At 41.9% G+C, this 8,451-nt stretch overlaps 1 long non-coding RNA gene across 1 annotated transcript; it reads right to left on the bottom strand.

The window, feature by feature from the left end:
- Nucleotides 1-349: 349 nt before the first annotated feature.
- Nucleotides 350-8,248, bottom strand: LOC141988165 (uncharacterized). The gene is made up of 3 exons (XR_012639678.1): nucleotides 8,168-8,248; nucleotides 3,992-4,075; nucleotides 350-452 (listed from the first exon to the last, which is right to left on the bottom strand). It is a non-coding gene; the product is annotated as an uncharacterized LOC141988165 (long non-coding RNA).
- Between the last annotated feature and the right edge of the window lie 203 nt (nucleotides 8,249-8,451).

Here is an 8,451-nt window from a genome sequence, read left to right as displayed (position 1 = left end):
TGTGATCTTTGGACAGAGAGGTCAGATTTATGACCTCTTTCTCCTGTTGTCAGCTTCCTATACATTTGATTGGTAGTGAAATGTTATCAATGGATAGAGAAGAAAGAAGGCTGTTAGTTAAAAAACAGATTTCTTTTTTTTTTCGCCCCCAAGAGTACAAAAACTGTGATTCACTTGCTTTAACTTTCAGGGATTAAAAAAATAAGATTATAAAATCTGCATCTTGAGAAGGAATTAGAAAAATCACTTTACTCCTCTTACGAAGCCCCCTCATCTTAAATTCGCAGTGGAACCGTGCCTTTGCATTACAACTCCGAAGTAAAGTGTACGGAATAACTAAACCTCTCACCTTTAACATCCAAGCACTCATCACTCAGGTTTTTTCAGGAGCACCCATCATCACAGCATCTAAGTGCAGTTCTGGCTAGCACTATTTGCCTCCCAATACATACCTAGAAAAGTTAAATCATATCAAGTTCATATAAACTGCAGAAAATAATCTCTGTACCATTCCTGGCAATGTTTTGCATTTACATCTTGTTTTTCATCCTTAAGAATCTTAAAGCATGCTACAAAAAAGAAATTAGCCTAGTCCTAAAGTTCTAGTCCCATTGGCTCTCCAAGAAGCACAGTGGAAATCACAGAAATTTACCTCTAGGGATGAACATGGCAGCTGTTTAACAGTGCATAGAACTGTACATAATATTGTAAGGCAGGAAATGATGAAGATGACTCTAGCTGATCGATGTTGCAAGGTGAATAAGGTAGTTACAATGTAATTACTCACACTGGAGTTAGTCCAGGACTAATGAACTTTTTCTTGCAAGGGTTATTGAATCGCTAATGACCACAAGTTATTTAAGTTCCCAGGAGCTTGGTTTTACATCTGTCACAAAACACTCCCTGCTCAACGCTCACCAGACCACAGTGTTTGGGTCCAATCATGCTAGACCTGTGTGCTTTTAGGGTATGTCTACACTGCAGTTAGACACCCTCAGCTGGCCTGTTCCAGTTGACTTGGTCTCACATGGCTTGGCTCACGGCCTGTTTAATTGCAGTGTAGACTGGACTTGGGCTGGAGTGTTGGCTCTAGGACCCTACCAGGTGGGAGGGTTCCAGAGCTGGGCTGCAGCCCGAGCGTGGATGTCTACACTGCAATTAAACAGCCCCAAGGCCTGAGCCCAAGGAGCATGGGTACCATAGGCTGGGGGAGGCTGTGCTTCCACAAACAGCCAGGCATGGCCCCACCCTTGCCCTGCCCCTTACCCAAAGCCATGCCCCTGTCCTGCTCCTTTTCCAAAGCCCTGCCCCCAATTCACTGCATCCCCTCTCCCTCCCTCGCTCACTCTCTCACACCCTCACTCACTTTCACCAGGCTGGGGCAGGGGGGTGGAGACGAGAGGTTCTGAGTGTGGGAGCAGACTCTGGGCTGAGCCTGGGGCAGGGGTTGGGGTGCAGGTTCTGGGAGGGAGTTTGGGTGTGGGAGGGAGATCAGGGCTGGGGCAGGGGCTTGGGGTGTGGGAGGGAGTTTGGTGTGTGGACTCCAGCCAGGCAGCACTTAGCTTGGTCAGCTCCCAGAAGCAACTGGCACATCTCTCTGGCTCCTAGGCACGGGGGAGCCTGGCGGTTCTGTGTGCTGCCCCTGCCTGCAAGGCACCACCCCCCACATAGGCGCTGAGTTTCTAATCTGCCTGGGGGTGCTCCCTGCCCCCACTCCACCCCTTCCCCCAATGCCCCACCCGTACCCTACAAATCCAGGAACAATGCAGTTTACAATGATTGGTGTACTTAACCCCTTTGCACTGGTGTATTCAAAGTTTCTGCTATACGATGTAGTGCCTTGGTTCAAAAAGTCCTGATTCCAAAAAGTTAAGTGACGCTTAGCAGTTATAGTTCTCTCATTTACGTATCCTTATGTTTCTGCCTGTGGCTCTTCAATGCCTCTGCCTGGAGCTTTCAATTTAGTTTTCATTAAAGTCTTTGTTATTCCTTGTCTGGTCGATGATCTATCCATTGCTGGGAGGAGGGGGGTGTAAAATGGCTAATTTTTTTTGTTTCTCTGCATCTCCACTACATGAAGTGGTCCGCTCCTTGGAACATAGAACTTAAAAGTGGCATGTTTACATGAGAAGCCCATTTGGTCAAAAGAAGCACAATCCTGCTGTCAGATATATTGTACTTGATATAGCCAATCGTTTTCTGTATCTGGAGGAACTACTCACCTGGGCTCCATAGGCCAGTCATCACTGGTCTCACAGTGGATGTTTATTCCTCGAATTTACAGCTTCCTCTGATTCTTGTGTGTGAAGATGTGTTATCTACTCAGGATTCAGAGGAGAAGGAAATGAAAGGAAAACACAATAGAAGTACACCATAGTTGCCAGCTGGAAGGGAGGATGCAGCTACCATGTGAAAAATGTCCATGTTATAGATGCAATTGTTTGTCTTTCCTAAACTACAATCCAGGGGTTCTGAGCAGCGGTACATGTAAGCTTGTTGGAAGTGGGATGCCAAAAACTTTTTAAAAAAAATCTTCCCAAATTAAACGAACAGGTGTCACATACATTGCCGTGTGCCAGAAGACACCCAAGAAGCAAAATGCCCTCTCCTGGCCACTTTCAGCCATAAGAACGAATAACACTCGCCAGCCAGGCCAGCATAGTAGTTTTATGTTGCAATGCATTGGGAACTGTGCTGATTGATGTTCTTTCATCAGGCACTCAGCTGGCTGGCTGCTAGACCGAGCCCTCAGTTCATGCTATATCACACAGCTCGAGCTACTGATATGAACCGACGAAGTTCCATGTGACATGGCCAAAGCTCCCCTCATTCAAAAACACGCACACATACAGGGCTGATTCAGAGGGGCTGCAAAGCCTGCAGCTGCATGGCGCTCCAAGATCAAAGAGCACACACACACACACACACAGGAAGCCACCCAGAACAAAAGCTCCCTCTGCTACTTCCCAGCTGAGGAGCTCCTCCAGATACAGAAAATGATGGGCTATATCAAGTGTAAAGCTCCACTTTGAGTCAAGACTCCCTGCCTCTCTACCCCATCTCTGAGCCCCCTGCACCACTAGAGCCCCCTGGACTCCAGCTAGAACCTCTACCCTCAATCTAACCTCATATCCTCTGACCCTCCCACCCAGACTCCCTGAGCCAAGCTGTGGTCTCTTTTAGTTTTCCCCAGGCAGATGTCCCCAGCCAGACACCTTTAAATGGGCCTGCACATTCCAGGGAGGTGGCCTGAGCCTTCGTTCAACAAAAGCAGTTTGTAAATATTCAGAAATCCTCATCCGCCTTTGACCTGCTCGTCTGAGTGCCTTGGTGTCACTTCTGTTCATTTGCCTGAGGTTGTGGAAGTTGTCTTGTATTTATAAGTGTGGACCTCCACTATGTAGAAGTAGCTAACTAGCAGTAGCTGCAAAAGGAAACATATGGAAATACAGGAAAGGCCTGTTGATGAGACAGGCAATAGAGTGTGTCAACACCAGAGGGACAAAACTGAAGAAGAGATTTCAGGCACTGCTGGTAAACTTCCTGAGACAAGTAATAAACAGTACAAGATTGTTAGAAGGTATGATCCCACCCAGCTACTTATCATTTGGATTTACATTAAGTGGTGAAGAATTATAGACTCATAGAATATCAGGGTTGGAAGGGACCTCAGGAGGTCATCTAGTCCAACCCCCTGCTCAAAGCAGGACCAATTCCCAACTAAATCAAAAAGTGAACCAGTGGGTCCTTTGCTATGAACAGTTATTCAGTCATTCAATTAAACCTTCCCTACTTCAATGTCACTTTGATATCAAAGCACAGCAGCTTAAAACCTCTCAAATTTTTCAAGAGAAAGCTAAGTGTTTTAAAAACAGCTAAAAAAAATCTTTCAGTGGCATTAATGTGAAGGCCCTAGAAACATCACACCATGTAAGCTTGAGCATTGCTCAAACTGGGAAACTTCATACAATCGGTGAGACTCTCATATTACCTGTTGTCGATTCTTGGGGATAAAGTTGCAAAACAGTTTGATGTCATTTCCTTAATGGTGTATCACGAAGAATTCAAACCATGTCTTCTCAAGAACAGGAAGAGAATATGTAAAACAGCGTAAATTATTTTCATTACAATTAGACAAAAGTACTAATATTACTAATTTTGCTCAGTTTCTTACATATGTAAGGTTTGAATCAGAAATGACAATTAAAGGAGAGTTTTCTTTTTGTGAAGCTCTATCAAGACATACAATGGCAGAAGAAATCTTTAACAAACTGAATGCATTTATCACCAAAAATGGTGTAGAGTGGAAAAACTGCATCAGTACATGCTCTGATGGCACACTGGCAATGACTGGGAAATTTGGTGGTGTTTGGCAAAAATTAAATAAATGGTGCCTAATATTAAGTATACTCACTGCAGTATTCACTGTGAGGCACTAGTTCTGCTCCCCTCCCCCTCTTTCCCACCTCAGAAAAGGCACATCAATCTGTAAGTAATTCTGGATCAGGCATAATGGTGGTCAATTTTATGAAAGCATGGTTGTTCTCAGTTTTATGCAATGAAATGGGAAGTGATCATTAAAATCTTCTCTGTACAGAAATGAGATAGCTATCACATCGGAAGGTGTTGACTCCTCTCTGAACTCCATTCTGAGGAGGACATTTTCTTTAGTGATTTTAGTTTTGAATATGCTGATTGCTTTGCAGCTGAGGTATGGCTGTCAAGATTAGCCTACTGAGCTGACTTGTTCACATGTCTTAATGAACTGAATGCCAGTTTACAAGGACTAAACACTGTGCTTTCTCATGACAAAACAAGGGCAATGATAAGAAACTGCAGTTCATAGCACGAGAAGGAGAAAAGAGAAATTGCAAATCATTCCCAGTCTTGGAAAAAATCCTTATTGAAAATGAATTGAAAATTCTTCCTGATCTCATTGCTAACGTAAGAGAACATTGCCTGAATTTGGTCACCAAGTTTAATGAATGCTTTCCCGCCAATGTGACAAATGAGAATTGGATCAAGGACCCATTTTCAATAGAAGAAGACACCCTACCAGATGGCTTCTTGGCAAAGGAAAGGAAAGAGTTGATTGAACTGTCATGTGGTGGAGGACTCAAGCCTGAATTCAGCAAAATGCAGCTCAGTGACATTAGTTGAGTTTAACCTGATATCAGACAGAGCTTTGACATTTTGTACATCCTTCAGCACTACATGTCTCTGTCAAATGTTTTTTTCTAACCTGATAGCCATTAAAAAACAAGTACTGGATGAATCTCAATGCATAACCAGACCTTTGGCTGAAGTTCACCAATATCTCACCTGACATAAAAGCGCAAAGCCCTGTGGCACCTTATAGACTAACGGACGTATTGGAGCATGAGCTTTGGTGGGTGAATACCCACTTCGTGGGATGTATTCACCCACGAAAGCTCATGCTCCAATATGTCTGTTAGTCTATAGGTGCCACAGGACTCTTTGCTGCTTTTACAGATCCAGACTAACACTGCTACCCCTCTGAAGCTTGACACCTGACATAAAGCAACTATTGTCCTGTAAAACTAGATTAATAATATTCTTCTCGTTAATGGCACCTTCTTTGTTTTCTCTGAGAGCTACTCAAAATGTTTTGCATTTTTCTTTATTTCAGTTTTGTAAAAAGGTAAGCAAAGTGAACTTTGGTTTGCATTCAACAGTAATCCAGATAAGAATTAGCAGGAAATTCAGAATTCAATTAGACAAGTTAAAAAGTCAAACCATTGACATAGTTTGGCAACATGTCAAAATATATCAAGACATTATTTATGACATATTTAATTGTTTCTTGTAACACCAAAGACATAAATAATAATGGATACTTTGTTGTGTCACTTTTTGATTCACTACCTAGAAACCTGAGGTGTTTAAAAGGGATGTAATAATCAAACATTTTAGGCTTTATTTTACTGTCAAGCATAGAAAAACTTAAGCTTATTGAAACCTAAAATAAATGTACAGAAAAAGGAGAAATTTGCATGTGGTACTTCAAACATCAATTTTTTAAGAAGATGGTACATGAACCAATAAAGTTTGAGAACATAAAAATATAAGGACGGCCATACAGGGTCAGTCCAAAGTTCATCTAGCCCAGTATCCTGTCTTCCAACAGTGGCCAATGCCAGGTACCCCAGAGGGAATGAACAGAACAAGTAATCAACAAGTGATCCATCCCGTCACACATACCCAGCTTCTGGCAAACAGAGGCTAGGAACACCATCCCTTCCCATCCTGGCTAATAGCCGTTGATGGACCTATCCTCCATGAATTTATCTAATTCTTTTTTTAACCCAGTTATAGTCTTGGCCTTCACAACATCCTCTGGCAAGGAGTAACACAGGTTGACTGTGTGTTGTGTGAAGAAATACGTCATTTTATTTGTTTTAAACCTGCTGCCTATTAATTTCATTTTGTGACCCCTAGTTTCTGTGTCATGAGGAGTAAATAACACTTCCCTATTTACTTTCTTCACACTAGTCATGATTTTATAGACCTCTATCATATGCCCCCTGAGCCATCACTTTTCCAAGATGAAAAGTCCCAGTCTTATTAATCTGTCCTCATACTGCAGCTATTCCATACCCCTAATCATTTTTTTCCCTTCTCTGAACCTTTTCCAATTCCAATATATCTTTTTTGAGATGGAATGACCACATCTGCATGCAGTATTCAAGATGTGAGCATACCATGGATTTATGTAGAGGCAATATGGTATTTTCTGTCTTATTATCTATCCCTTTCTTGATGATTCCCAACATTCTGTTAGCTTTTTTGACTGCCGGTGCACATTGACTGGAGAACTATCCACAATAACTCCAAGATCTCCTTCTTGAGAGTTAATTTAGACCACATCATTTCATATGTATAGTTGGGATTATGTTTTCCAGTGTGCATTACTTTTCATTTATCAACATTAAATTTCATCTGTCATTTTGCAATCCAGTCAGCCAGTTTTGTGAGATCCCTTTGTAACTTTTTGCAGTCTGCTTTGACTTAATAATCGTGAGTAGTTTTGTATCATATGCAAATTTTGCCACCTCACTGTTTACCCCTTTTTCCAGATCACTTATGAATATGTTGAACAGTACTGGTCTAAGTACAGACCCATGGTGGGCACCACTATTTACCTCTCTCATTTTGAAAACTGACCATTTATTCCTACCCTTTGTTTCCTATCTTTTAACCAGTTACCAATCCATGAGAGGACCTTCCCTCTTATCCCATGACACCTTACTTTGCTTAAGAGCCTTTGGTGAGGGACCTTGCTAAAGGCTTTCTGAAAATCTATGTACACGCTATCCACTGCCAGCTACCAGAAAAGCATGCTGGGAAAGTGTTCTATAAAAGGGTGAACCCGTGATGAGAAATTTAGTGATAATGAGGCAATCACAAAGGAAGCAGCTTCTGGGAAAAAGCCTAATTCCCAACTTTATGTGGCTAGCTATTTGGGTACAAGACATAACAAGGTTTTCCAAGCTGGGCCTGATACATTGAAATAGAACTATTTTGTTTTCCATTGACATTTTCTACTTATAATAAAAACTGAGGTGCTTATTGGACAAGAGCTGCTTCCTGTGCTTATAATTTACTGCTTTATATACAAGTGTATATGGCAAAGCTACAAAGAATTTCCAGCTGAGAGCCCGAGGCCAAAATATACAAGCTAGGGTGCTTAAATTAGGCAGCTAAAAATCATATTTAGGCACATAAATAAAAGTAGCCTGGCTTTCAGAGGTGCCAAACACTCACAATCCCCCTGAGCTAAAAGGGAGTTAATGGGGCTCAGCACATCTGAAAATCAGGCCTCTTTTATTTAGATCTTTTACTATGGATTTTTGCCATTTGACTTTAGGCACTCATGCTTGTACATTCCTATCATATCATTCCTGTCCGAGCCACCACTCATACCAAGTATGCCTCTCTTCACATATTTTTTTCCTACCATTGTCTGAGGAGAGAAGCAGGCCTTCAAATGGAGAGCATATTCTCAAGTAGGTGCTTCAGTCATTAATATCTGGGAGAGAGGCAGCAACTAACTGGCAAGTGTCACACACAGACAGACATATTACTGAAAAGAGGTACCCCAATATTTATAGCCCTTCTGCAAATCTCATCACGTTACATGACTCACCGCACTTGTCCAGCCATCACATAGCGCATCCATCACATTTTTTCTTTTAATCCTGGTTTTTAAAATTGCATTTATTGGTTGTTCAGCATCACTACAATAGCTGTGAATCCAATTCGCATGAAGAAGTCCATATGCATACTAAAGGTAATAAGCCAGGAGCTAAGAATGTCAAGCTTTTCTGTTTAGCATACCACTGCTCTGCCAGAAGTTTAATATTTTGAGGCACACCCAGTTGACTTAAGTATAAACATGCACCTGCTTAAACATTCTGAAAGAGCAAGTTA

The sequence above is a fragment of the Natator depressus genome, chromosome 5 (assembly GCF_965152275.1).
Source record: "Natator depressus isolate rNatDep1 chromosome 5, rNatDep2.hap1, whole genome shotgun sequence".
In the NCBI taxonomy this organism is placed as follows: Eukaryota; Metazoa; Chordata; order Testudines; family Cheloniidae; genus Natator; species Natator depressus.
The sequence above is the reverse complement of the archived record's forward strand: the minus strand, read 5'-3'. Positions and strand labels throughout refer to the sequence as shown.